We start from the raw sequence: 12,397 nt of genomic DNA on the forward strand, positions 1-12,397 counted from the left end.
AGGTGAGATCTGATTAGAGTCCTGTAGAGCATGGAAACATCAGACTTAAACTCTGCTGCTTTGACAAACACACAGTATAGTAATGTAGCTTTTATGCTTTTACATTAGTAATCGAGAAGCCTTGACTAACAATCCAGAACACTTGAAATCCCACCATGGTCGTTAGAGGATTCAATTTGAACATTTTGAACAATTGCTTTTGAACAATCTAGTGGAGAAGCTGAAAGAGAACTGGAAGTGATTACGGACTCAACAATAGCCACATACATTAATTAAAGAATGGCAACTACGTAAGTAGATTATCAATTGAGGTCCCCAGAGTTTCAGTCTCGTGGCCCAGATTATTTTGCTGCAGTAAGGAGTGGCACTGTAGCCTCCATATAAATAATCCTAAAACTTCCTGCTAAGTTTTTTCATCTTTATCACCTGTAGAACATGTTGAAATGTGCATGATTTGCATTCTAAAAGAGGCTTAAAACATTAAACAGGTAGACATTGTGCATGTCCAGGATGGGCCATTTTTAAAATGCCTCTTTATTGTTTTAACAGGACGGATGTGCTTTCAACCACTCTAATGTTAAGCAATAGAGACTAAAGTTGGCCCCCTGATTATTTATTTACTGTGGAAACAGTTGCTGTGTTAGCATCAATTTTGGGGGCAATCCATTCAATGCCTGTACCGATGATTTCTCCTTTTCAGCCAATTCCTTGACCTGTTCTAAGTTATATCTAGGATAAAAGAATCCGTGGTACTTTTTGTGGAAGAGCTAGGGAGTTATATTTGTTCCTCAATCAACACCAGCAAAAGCATATTATCCAGTTGTTTATCGCATTGCAGTTTGTGGGACATTGCTGTGTACAAACTGGTTGCCATATGTCTACATTCCAACAATGATTAAATTTAGGAAGTACTTTATTGATTGTGATGTACTCTGGAAACTTTTTGAATTCTGAAACGTGCTTATATAAATTCATTTTTAAAATAATCTATTCTAATACCTTGGCAGTTGCCAATTCCAGTGAATGGACCTGTTTTTCTAGTGTATTTCCCTCCACTCTGTTCCACTCCCTTTCTCCTTCCTCCACTCTGTTTCACTCCCTTTCTCCTTCCTCCACTCTGTTTCACTCCCTTTCTCCTTCCTCCACTCTGTATCACTCCCTTTCTCCTTCCTCCACTCTGTTTCACTCCCTTTCTCCTTCCTCCACTCTGTTTCACTCCCTTTCTCCTTTCTCCACTCTGTTTCACTCCCTTTCTCCTCCCTCCACTCTGTTTCACTCCCTTTCTCCTCCCTCCACTCTGCAGTGAGGTGGGAGGATCCCCCCCCCTTCCTTCCTCCTCCTCCCCCTTCCTTCCTCCTCCCCCCCCCTCCTTCCTCCTCCCCCCCCCCCTCCTTCCTCCTCCCCCCCCCCTTCCTTCCTCCTCCCCCCCCCCTTCCTACCCTGCACATATTTTTGGATTGTGAGGGTGAAACCCATGCAGATACGGGGAGAATGTGCAAACTCCACACGGACAGTGACTCATGGCCGGGATCGAACCCGGGTCTTCGGTGCCGTGAGGCAGCAGTGCTAACCATTGCGCCACCGTGCCACCCATAGCGCCGAGAAACACAAAACTATGAGATGCGATTTGCGTTTGATAAGGGGCCTAAACAGGAAGTACATTGCTGAGACCGCACATAGCACCATTTTGTACATTGAGGAGCTCTGCTTACCGGAACTCCTCAATGTCATGAGAAATCAGGGCGCCATTTTTAAATGGCATCCCGATATCCGAGACCACTGAAGCGAACCCCGATCCCCCCCTGGCTCCAACGCACTATTGGGGTCCCCGGCCACCCCCACAACCCACAACACCCGCACAGGGCACCCCCAGCTCGATCGCACCTGCGCAAAAAGTGCCAGCTTGGCCCCTGGGCAGGGTCAACCTGGAACCCTGACAGTGCCCATGGCAGCTGGCAGTGCCACCATGGCAGTGCCACGCTGGCACCTGGTTGGCACTGCCAGGCTGGCAGTGTCTGGGTGGCACCAGCAGTGGCAAGGTACCACCCTGGCCAAAGTGAATGCACCTGGATGCCTCCGACCCCCTGGGATACCTCCACAAGTGCCATTCCATCTGGTAAGCTATAAATCAGCCCAACCAGTGGATTAAAAGTTGGATTGGAGAGAGAGAGCAGCAGGCAGTGTCAATTTCAGCGGCCGCTGATTGCTTCAGTGAGAGAGCAGCTTCCCTCTCCGGCCGCTGAAATTGACACTGTTTTAATTAGATCCACGATGGGGGTTTTAAATTTATTTAAAAATCTATGCTAGCGCTTCCCATTGAGAGTCTACGGGGGTCTGACCTCTCCCCCTGCCCCCAGTAGACTCTCAATGGGAAGCGCTAGCATAGATTTTAAAATAAATTTCCGTCCCTCCGCCAAAAAACTCCTCCGCCGAATCGGCCACGCCGAAATGTCCCATTCCAATCGGCTACGCCGAACTGGCCCCGCCGAATCGGCCACGCCGAACTGGCCACGCCAAAACGTCCCATCCCCTTTATGATTATGGTCCCACTCTGGCCCCGACTTGACAGTGCCACCCTGGCACCCTGACCTTGCAACCTTGTTGCTCTGGCAGTGCCCCTGCCAGCCTGTAAGTGCCACCCAGGCAACTTGGCAGTACCAGGGTGGCTGTGCCAAGGTGCCAGTCTGGCAGTGCCAGGGTACCAGAGGGAGAACCAGGCCACCACGTTGCTCTGTCCCCGACCACCCAGGATCTCCATTGGCCTGGGAAACAGGTGCTGTCACACCTGATACACGTTTGCCTGGATCAGTACTAAACAGCACTCTCTCAAGACTTCGCTGGGGAGGCCGGTAGTAAACAGGAGCCCAGAGTCCCACGAGAGACCTCTTGCAAAATTTACTCAGCTCGCCATGCCTCGTGAGATCTAACGGAATCTTACAAGATGTTGCGGTAGGCGGGACCTAAATATGTGCAGTTAGGCACACTTAAATATGTCTCCGTCGGATCTAACCAGTGCCAGGATCGAATCCCCTCACTGAGCAGACCCCAGGTGGGTCTGCACTGGTCTCCACCAACGATGATCAGGCGGAATGGCACTTGGGAGGGTCTCCCACGCATCCTGGTACTGCTGATGCCATCCAGGCCCTGTGGTGCTGCCACCTGGGTGCCAGCTGGGCACTGGCGGGGTGTTCAGGTGGCACTGGCGGGCTGGCAATAACACTTCCAGAGTGTTCACCTGGCAATGCCATGGTGTAAGTGAGGCATTTTGCCCGCACCAGGGATCAGGCCTGGATGTGTCCTGCCCTTATGAGGTGGGGTGCCGGGGACTCGAAGTCCCCAAATGATAAATTGGGATGTTGGGGGATCCAGAGGTCGCGTTGGGGGATCAAGAGATCGGGGTGCCATTTCCGATATCTTCCTGTGCTGATGAGCGAAGCTCCTCAGTGCAGGAAATTAAGGCCCAGGTATGAAAAAAATAACTGAGTCCCGCGCGATAGTGGGGAAACACTCCACTAAACCGTCCACAAGACTATTTTTCGTTAAATTGTGCCCCAAGTGTGGGTGAATATCGGTGTGGATCTCACCCAAAAAGCCAGCATGAAACACCCCGCCAAACGTACACAAAATGACACTTAGACATGTTTTGGTGAAATAGTGGCCAATGTCTTTCTTTAATCAAGAATGTTGCTACTTGAAAATTTCAATATGTCTTGTGTATTTGATGAGTGAATTCTATTTTTGTCACATCATGGAAATATGATCTGGGTGCGATTCAATGAAAAGTCTTTTTCGGGCGTGTTTAGCGGGGTGTTTATTGACACCTGCCCAATGTTTGACCACCAGGGCATCTCTGATGGCCTGGAATTGACTCCATCAATGATATCTTAATGCTCATGATTTGATATGTGAATTGGAATTGAAGGCTAATAGCCTTCCCACAATAACTGCCACTTCTGAATCACTGAAATGAGGTTTTACAGATCATTCTGATAAACATATATGGATTATTCTTCTGAATATTTATTGTATGGTGTGGTGAATTATAATCCTCAGTAATTCACACTGTATTGGACCACATGTATTGAGCCTGTACTCTGTACCGGATCGTGTGTAATCGCGCGGCCCTGCCCATAGGGGGAGATGAGGAGTTTGTACTGCTCCACCCGTGGCTCCGCCCATGGCTCCGCCCATGGCTCCTCCCCCAGCCGGAAGTATAAAGATCAGTGCTGTGAGCCTGCTGCCAGTTCATCTCGAGTTCATCTCGTCACAGGCAGGCTCTGTTGTAAGACGATTAAAACCACTGTTCACTTCTAACCACGTGTCACGTGAATTAATGGTCTCATCAATTTAATCGTCTTAAGAAACAGTAAGAAACGACTATGGAATCAGCCCTCAAACCTGATCGACTGGAACTCGACCCACAGGATGCAGAGGCGAAATAAATCTTTTCACACTGGCTCAGATGTTTCAAGGCCTACCTGGCTGAAGCAAGCACTACAGAAACTACGGAGGAGCAGAAACTCAGCCTACTGCACGCAAGGGTGAGCCATTGTATCTCTACTCAACTTAATTGTACCAACTCATGTACGGAGGCTCTGGCCCTGCTCGACAGAATGTACGTGAGGCCCGTCAATGAGGTCTACGCGCGCCGCCAGCGCCCCACAGAATCGCTAGAAGAATTCCGGCGCGATTTAAAAGCCTTATCCCGGAACTGTAATTATCAAGCTGTAACTGCTGCCGAATACAGGGAACTCGCTGTCCGAGATGTATTCGTTGCAGGCCTCAGGTCCAACTAATTGCGCCAGCGGCTGCTTGAGAAGGGGGCCTAAAACTTAGAAGACACTGTAAAACTCGCCACTACTATGGAGGTCTCGTTCCGCAGCCTCACCTCGTTCCCTGCGGACCCCACGACCCCGTCATGGGCCCCCGACCAGCGACTGCCCCAGGCCTGCGCCGCGCGGACACCCAGCCACTATACTGCACCAGCGTGCCACTTTTGTGGACAGCACCAGCACCCGCGGCAGCACTGCCCGGCCCACAACGCGACCTGCAGCAGCTGCGGTCGCAAAGGACACTATTCCTGGGTATGCCTGGCGAAGAAAACTACTGCCCCAAACTCTCTCGCAGCCCAGAGCACTCGCTCCCCGAACTCGCAGGCCCCGTAACGCTGCCTGTACTCCGACTCCGCCCCCAACCGCCACGTGCGGCCCCATGGGGGCCGCCATCTTGGCAACCCCCCACCACGCGGCCGGCCACATGCGACTCATCGGGGCCGCCATCTTGGACGCCATCTTCCTCGCCGCCCACCACGTGCGATCCATGGGGGCGGCCATCTTGGGCTCCATCCTCTCCAAACTCAGAAACTCAAATCGAAAACTGTGACCTCAGCGGGCATTCATCACAGGGCCACTCCAGCACAGCTGATCAAGCCGCCGACTACTCGCAACTCAACGTGGTCACGTTGGACCAGTCGCGTCCGAAACACCTCTGCAAATCGATGATGACCGTTAAAATCAACGGGTACAGTACACCGTGCCTCTTCGACTCCGGGAGCACCGAGAGCTTCGTACACCCAGATCTGGTAAGACGCTGTTCGCTCACTGTTTTTCCTGCACGGCAAACTATCTCCCTCGCTTCGGGCTCCCACTCTGTTCACCTCCATGGGCGCACCGTCGCGACTCTAACGATCCAAGGCACTAGCTACTCGAATTTTCAGCTATACGTACTCCCCGAACTCTGCGCCCCACTCTTACTGGGACTCGATTTCCAGTGTAATCTCAAAAGTCTCACACTCAGCTTCGGCGGACCCCTACCCCCACTCACTATCTGCTGTCTAGCGACGCTAAGAATCTCCCCCTCTCCACTCTTTGCCAATCTCACTCCGGACTGTAAACCCATCGCCACCCGCAGCAGGTGATACAGCCTGCAGGACAGGGTATTTATCAGAAACGAGGTCCGGAGGCTCCTACGTGAGGGGATCATAGAGGCCAGTAACAGCCCCTGGAGAGCTCAGGTGGTGGTCGTCAAGACCGGGGAAAAATTCCGAATGGTAGTGGACTATAGTCAGACCATTAATCGGTTCACGCTCCTCGATGCGTACCCCCTCCCCAGGATTGCAGACATGGTGATTCAGATCGCCCAGTATCGTACTTTCTCCACGGTGGATCTGAAGTCTGCATACAACCAGCTCCCAATCCGCCCGGAGGACCACAACTACATGGCGTTCGAGGCCGATGGCCGCCTCTTCATTTCCTCCGGGTTCCCTTTGGCGTCACGAATGGGGTCTCGGCGTTCCAACGAGCAATGGACCGAATGGTGGACCAGTACGGGCTGCGGGCCACATTTCCGTACTTGGATAATGTCACCATCTGCTGCTATGACCAGCAGGACCACGATGCCAACCTCCATCAATTTCTCCAGACGGCCCAGAAACTCAACCTCACTTACAACACGGAGAAATGCGTTTTCCGCACGACCAGACTAGCCATCCTCGGCTATGTCGTGGAAAATGGAGTCCTGGGCCCCGACCCGGACCGTATGCGCCCCTTTTAGAACTCCCTCTCCCTCATTGTCCCAGGGCCCTCAAAAGGTGCCTGGGATTCTTCTCGTATTATGCCCAGTGGGTCCCTCAATATGCAGACAAAGCCCGCCCACTATTTAAGGCCACACTCTTCCCTCTATCGGATGAGGCTCGTCAAGTCTTCACTCGGATCAAGGAGGACATCGCCAAAGCGGCTATGCGGGCAGTGGATGAATCCGTCCCTTTTCAGGTAGAGAGCGATGCCTCAGAGGTCGCTCTCGCAGCCACATTGAATCAGGCAGGGAGACCAGTCGCCTTTTTCTCCCGAACCCTCTCAGCTTCGGAACTTCGACACTCGGTCGAAAAGGAAGCACAAGCCATTGTGGAGGCTATACGACACTGGAGGCACTACCTCGCAGGTAGAAGGTTCACCCTCATCACCGACCAAAGATCGGTTGCCTTCTTGTTCGACAACTCTCAAAGGGGCAAAATTAAAAATGATAAAATCCTGAGGTGGAGGATCGAACTCTCCACCTACAAATACGATATTATGTATCGACGGGGGAAGCTCAACGAGCCCCCAGATGCCCTGTCCCGCGGTACGTGCGCCTGCGCGCAAAACAACAGCCTGAAAGCCATCCACAATGATCTCTGCCACCCGGGGGTCACCCGGCTCGCCTACTACGTCAAAGCCCGAAATCTGCCTTTCTCCCCCGAGGAGGTCAAAGCCATCACCAGGGATTGCCCGATCTGTACGGAGTGCAAACCGCACTTCTATAGACCAGACAGGGCCCACCTGGTCAAAGCTTCTCGGCCCTTTGAACGCCTTGCTATCGATTTCAAAGGGCCACTCCCCTTGACTAATCGGAATGTGTACTTCCTGAATGTCATCGACGAGTTCTCCCGCTTCCCCTTTGCTATCCCGTGCTCCGATATCACCTCCTACACAGTCATTAGGGCCCTGCATAGCATCTTCACCCTGTTTGGTTTCCCCAGCTACGTACACAGCGACAGGGGTTCGACCTTCATGAGCGACGAGCTGCGTCAGTACCTGCTTGACAAGGGCATCGCCTCTAGCAGGACTACCAGCTATAACCCCAGGGGGAACGGGCAGATGGAGAGGGAGACTGCGACGGTCTGGAAGACCGTCCTACTGACCCTCCGGTCCAGGAAGCTGACCACCTCCCATTGGCAGGAGGTCCTCCCCGACGCGCTCCATGCTATTAGGTCCCTCCTATGTACGGCCACCAACCAGACCCCTCACGAGCGGCTCTTTGTTTTTTCCAGGGGCACTACCACGGGGGCTTCGCTCCCAGCATGGTTGAAGACACCGGGCCCAGTACTCCTCCGGAAGCACGTCAGGGCACACAAAACTGACCCACTCGTAGAAAGAGCGCTCCTACTCCACTCAAACCCCCAATAAGCCTTCATAGAGTACCCTGATGGCCGTCAGGGCACTGTATCCCTCCGGGACCTTGTGCCTGCAGGATCTAATCCCATCACTACCACCGCCGCGGTACCCCTCACACTACACCCCATCCAACTCGCCGTGCCCCACGCCCCCGCACCTACCGATTCGCAACCCATGTTCCGCGCACCCTCGCCCACAAGCTTCCAGCACTCCCCGCCACCAGTCGAACCAGGCGCGTACGAAGCTCGGACAGAATCACCCCCGGAGTCCGCCATTGTACCCCAACCAACCGTTATCGTCCAGCCACCGGAAGAGGCTGCAACTCCGATGCTCCGCCGATCACAAAGGACAACTTGGCCACCGGACAGACTCAATTTGTAGACCCATCACCCACGCCGGACTTGATTTTTTTCACACGGGGTGAATGTGGTGAATTATAAACCTCAGTAATTCACACTGTATTGTACCACATGTATTGAGCCTGTACTCTGTACCGGATCGTGTGGAATCGCGCGGCCCTGCCCATAGGGGGAGATGAGGAGATCCCCCCGCCCCCTCACCAGGGTGGCCGCGGACTGGGTCACAGCCGCCACTCCGAGCACCCATCAGGTGGAACCATGGGTGAACCACGCCGGCGGGAACTCAACCAGTTGTCGGCGGAGAATCGCCGCGGGGACCTCTTTCAATGGCCCCCGACCGACGCTGCGTCGCACGCGCAACTGCCGGCGGTTCTCCCGTCCGTGGAGAATCGCGGGAAGGCATCGTGTCTGATCGCAGGTCTGATGCCCCATTCTCCGCTCCTGTGGTGACCGCGATTTCGGCGCGGAGGCTCGGAGAATCCCGCCCTATATTTCTACCTCTTTTCAGGTTCAAAGGTGAACCAAATTTGACTTGGAATGTTAACTGTTTCCCTCTCCAAATATGCTGCCTGACTTGTTGTGTTTTTCCAGCGCATCTGTTTTTATTTCACACTTCCAGCTTTAATTTTAGCCCTCTAAAATGTCTTGGTAAGCCATCAGTTGTATTAAATTGCTATAAAAAAATAAGAATAAACTGGTTCATCCTGAATTAATCTAAACACCTGACATGACTACGGTGTACCCTGCAAAGTCTTCCTCACTAACATCTCAGGGACTTATGCCAAAATTGGGAGAGTGCCCGACAGATTACTCAATATTTGCCCTGAATCATTCCTTAAAGTGCAAATGGGAAGATGAGCTAGGGGCAGAGATAGAGGCAGTCTGTGGGTGGATGCTTTGAGCAGAGTCAACACGTCCTCATCATGTGCCAGGCTTAGCCTGATACAATTCAATGTGGTACACCGGGCACACATGACGGTGGCCCAGATGAGCAAGTTTTTTGGGACAGAGGACAGGTGTGGAGATGTGCGAGAGGGCCAGCAAAGCATGTCCATATGTTTTGGGTATGTCCGAAGTTTAGGGGATTCTGGCAGGGACTTGCAGAGGTCATGTCCACGATGCTAAAAACAAGGTTGGTGCCGAATCCAGAGGTGGTGAATTTTGGAGTGTCGAAAGATCCGGGTGTCCAGGGGGTGAGAGAGGCCGACGTCTTGGCCTTTGCCTCCTTGGTAGCCCGGAGACGGATATTGCTAGCGTGAAGGGACCTGAAGCCCCCAAAATCAGAGATCTGGGTTAGTGACATGACCGGTTTTCTCAGACTTGAGAAAATTATGTTTGCCTTAAGCGGGTCAATGCTAAGGTTTGTCCAGAGGTGGCAGCCGTTTGTCGACTTCTTTGTGGAAAACTAACTGGCAGCAGAGGCAATAATGAAAAAAGGGGAGAGGGCGTTAGGATATTTTCTGTTTGGGATAGGTGGGATTTGTTAGGGATGGAGATGGTTTATGCACTATGTTTATATTTGTATTTGTACTGTTTACTGTTATTATTATAAAATTATAAATACCGTAATAAAATGTTTTACAAAAGAAAAAGAATCATTCCTTTCAGTCAACACTGCAGACTCCTTGATCATCATCACTGGATCCACTATTGGACAAGATGTGGACCAGAGGTGGATGAATGGTGATTGCAGTCGGGTGCGATTGCATTGACTGTAGACTCCGTAAATTCCCGTGGCATCAAGTCAAACGGGAGGAAACCACTTGCATGTTACCAACTATTATCCTCTGCATGTTGAACATAACAAAGAAGAAGCAAAGGCACAGAATGTGGGTGGGAAATGTCAATGTCCATTGGTAGCGCTGCTACTGATTGAGTTCTGAAGGACATAACTGGAAGGTGGTGAGAGAACCAACACGAGGGAAAAAACTATTTGACCTTGCCCTCATCAATCTACCTGTCTCAGATGTATCTGCCGATGTGTGTAGTTATGCTGTGTTAGCTGTGACTCAACTGGTAGCACTCTTGGCCCTGAGTCTCAAGGTTCCGGGTTCAAGATCCACTCTTGGATTTAGGCATATAAATCAAGGCTGACACCTTAATTTAGGCATATATATCAGTGCAGTACAGTGATGGAAGTGTCATCTTTCAGATATAGGCTTAACTTCTACCCTTTCTGTTGGATGTAACCTACTCTGTGATACTATTCACAGAAGACCACTACAGTTATCTCAGTGTCTTGGCTAAAAACAATTATCTCCTAACATCACAAAAATAATTATTTGGTCATTATCACATTACTGTTTGAGGGAGCTTGCTGTGTCTAAATATGTTACGTTGTTTCCTACAATACAACAGTAATTACATGTCAAAAGTATTTAATTAGTTGTAAAACACTTAGAGTTTTTGGTGGTAGTGGTAAGTGTAAGACCCTGGGCGGGATTCTCCGACCCCCCGCCGGGTCGGAGAATTGCCCGGGGCCGGCGTCAATCCCGCCCCTGCCGTGTCCTGAATTCTCCGCCCTCCGAGATTCGGCGGGGGCGGGAACAGAATTGCACTTGAAATTATACTGCTTTACTTGTCTGCAACTAGGCCCAAAAGACTTGCATCTCCACAGTTGAGTTCCACACCTCGTCTCTTCCACCCTCTAGCTCCAACTGGCCGAAGGCGGAGCTTCGGCGTTCCTCCTATTTGTCCCCGCGCTGCCCCCTGGTGGTACTTGTACACACACAGGCGAGGATCACCACATCCCCCTTTTTCACTCTTTTTTTTTTTTCTTTTTTTTTTTCTTAGCTGCAGAGCTGTAACAAAACACAAATGTAACAGTTAGGTTTATATACATATATATACAACAGGGCAGGGCCATGCATGTGTCAGTCCATGTTTACAGGTTCAGACGGTCAGGTGCACGTCTGATCCGAGTGGACCTCCTGAGTGGGCATGGAGATCCAGGGTCGTCTGTGTCCATGTGGACATCTGCTGCTGGAGTGTCAGGATGATGTATGACAGCGTCCTGTAGGTCCAGCGTGTCCTGCCGATCAAGAGTCGGAAAGATCCGTGGTCGAGGTGTGACGTTGAGAAGGTCTCTCCGATTTCGTCGAACCATTGTCCCAGCGTCCAACCGAACGATGTAGGACCGTGGCGATGTTTGGCGAAGGACCACGGCCATTTTGGACCATCCTCCAGCCGGGTTTCGCAACCTCACCGTGTCGTTGCTGGCCAACGGTTGCAGTACCGTGGCCTGCTGGTCATAGTGCTTCTTTTGCACTTGACGTTGGTGACGCATTTTATCCAGGACAGGCGAGTGATCAGGATTGGTGAATTGTAGCGCTGGTAATGTAGTCCGTACGTCCCTGTTGAAAAGCATCTGAGCTGGTGATAGTCCCGAGCTCAAAGGTGACGATCGGTACGACAAGAGGGCCAAGTGTACGTCGGATTTCGAGTCCTCAGCCTTGCTGATGAGTTGTTTAACTATGTGGACACCTTTCTCCACCCTGCCATTTGATTGCGGAAAGTGTGGACTCGACGTTATATGCTGGAAATTGTAGTGCTTGGCGAAGTCCGTCCACTGCCGCGCCGGTTGCCGGGCCCCCCGCGCCAGTCAGCGGGCCCCCCACGGCGATTCTCCGGCCCGCGATGGGCCGGGGGGGGGGCAATCTGACCCCGGGGAGTGCTCTCACGGTGGCCTGGCCCACAGTCGGGGCCCACCGATCGGCGGGCGGGCCTGTGCCGTGGGAGCACTCTTTTTCTTTGGCCTTCGCCATGGTCTTTACCATGGCGGAGGCGGAAGAGACCCCCTCACCTGTGCATGCGCCGGTATGATGTCAGCAGCCGCTGACGCTCCGACTTATGCCGTCCGGCGAAGTACTTTCAGTCCCGGCTGGCGTGGCGCCAAAGGCCGTTCACGCCAGCCGTTGAAGTGGGAACCACTCTGGCGCGGGCATAACCGCTCAATGTGAGGGCTTGACCACTAAAGGTGCGGCCCGACGCCGGAGTGGTCCCGCCCCGCCGGGTAGGGGAGAATCCTGGCCCTTTTCTTGGTAGGAGTGACCACCACACAATCACTAAACCTGAGATCCTGTCTTCACACTGAGGACACCCTCCATT

The 12,397-nt window shown here is 52.2% G+C and overlaps 1 protein-coding gene across 3 annotated transcripts in view; it reads left to right on the top strand.

Annotated features, from left to right (window-relative positions):
• The window catches only part of unm_sa1614 (un-named sa1614), a 319,542-nt gene that overhangs the window by 81,169 nt on the left and 225,976 nt on the right, over positions 1 to 12,397 (top strand). The window contains exon 2 of one of the 3 annotated variants that reach the window (XM_038803727.1): positions 109 to 290. The exons of the other annotated variants lie outside the window; for them this stretch is intronic. The gene's annotated coding sequence lies outside the window, so the exon portion shown is untranslated. The remainder of the gene's footprint in view (positions 1 to 108; positions 291 to 12,397) is intronic. 3 annotated transcript variants of the gene reach the window in all.

This window comes from Scyliorhinus canicula, chromosome 7, assembly GCF_902713615.1.
Source record: "Scyliorhinus canicula chromosome 7, sScyCan1.1, whole genome shotgun sequence".
In the NCBI taxonomy this organism is placed as follows: Eukaryota; Metazoa; Chordata; class Chondrichthyes; order Carcharhiniformes; family Scyliorhinidae; genus Scyliorhinus; species Scyliorhinus canicula.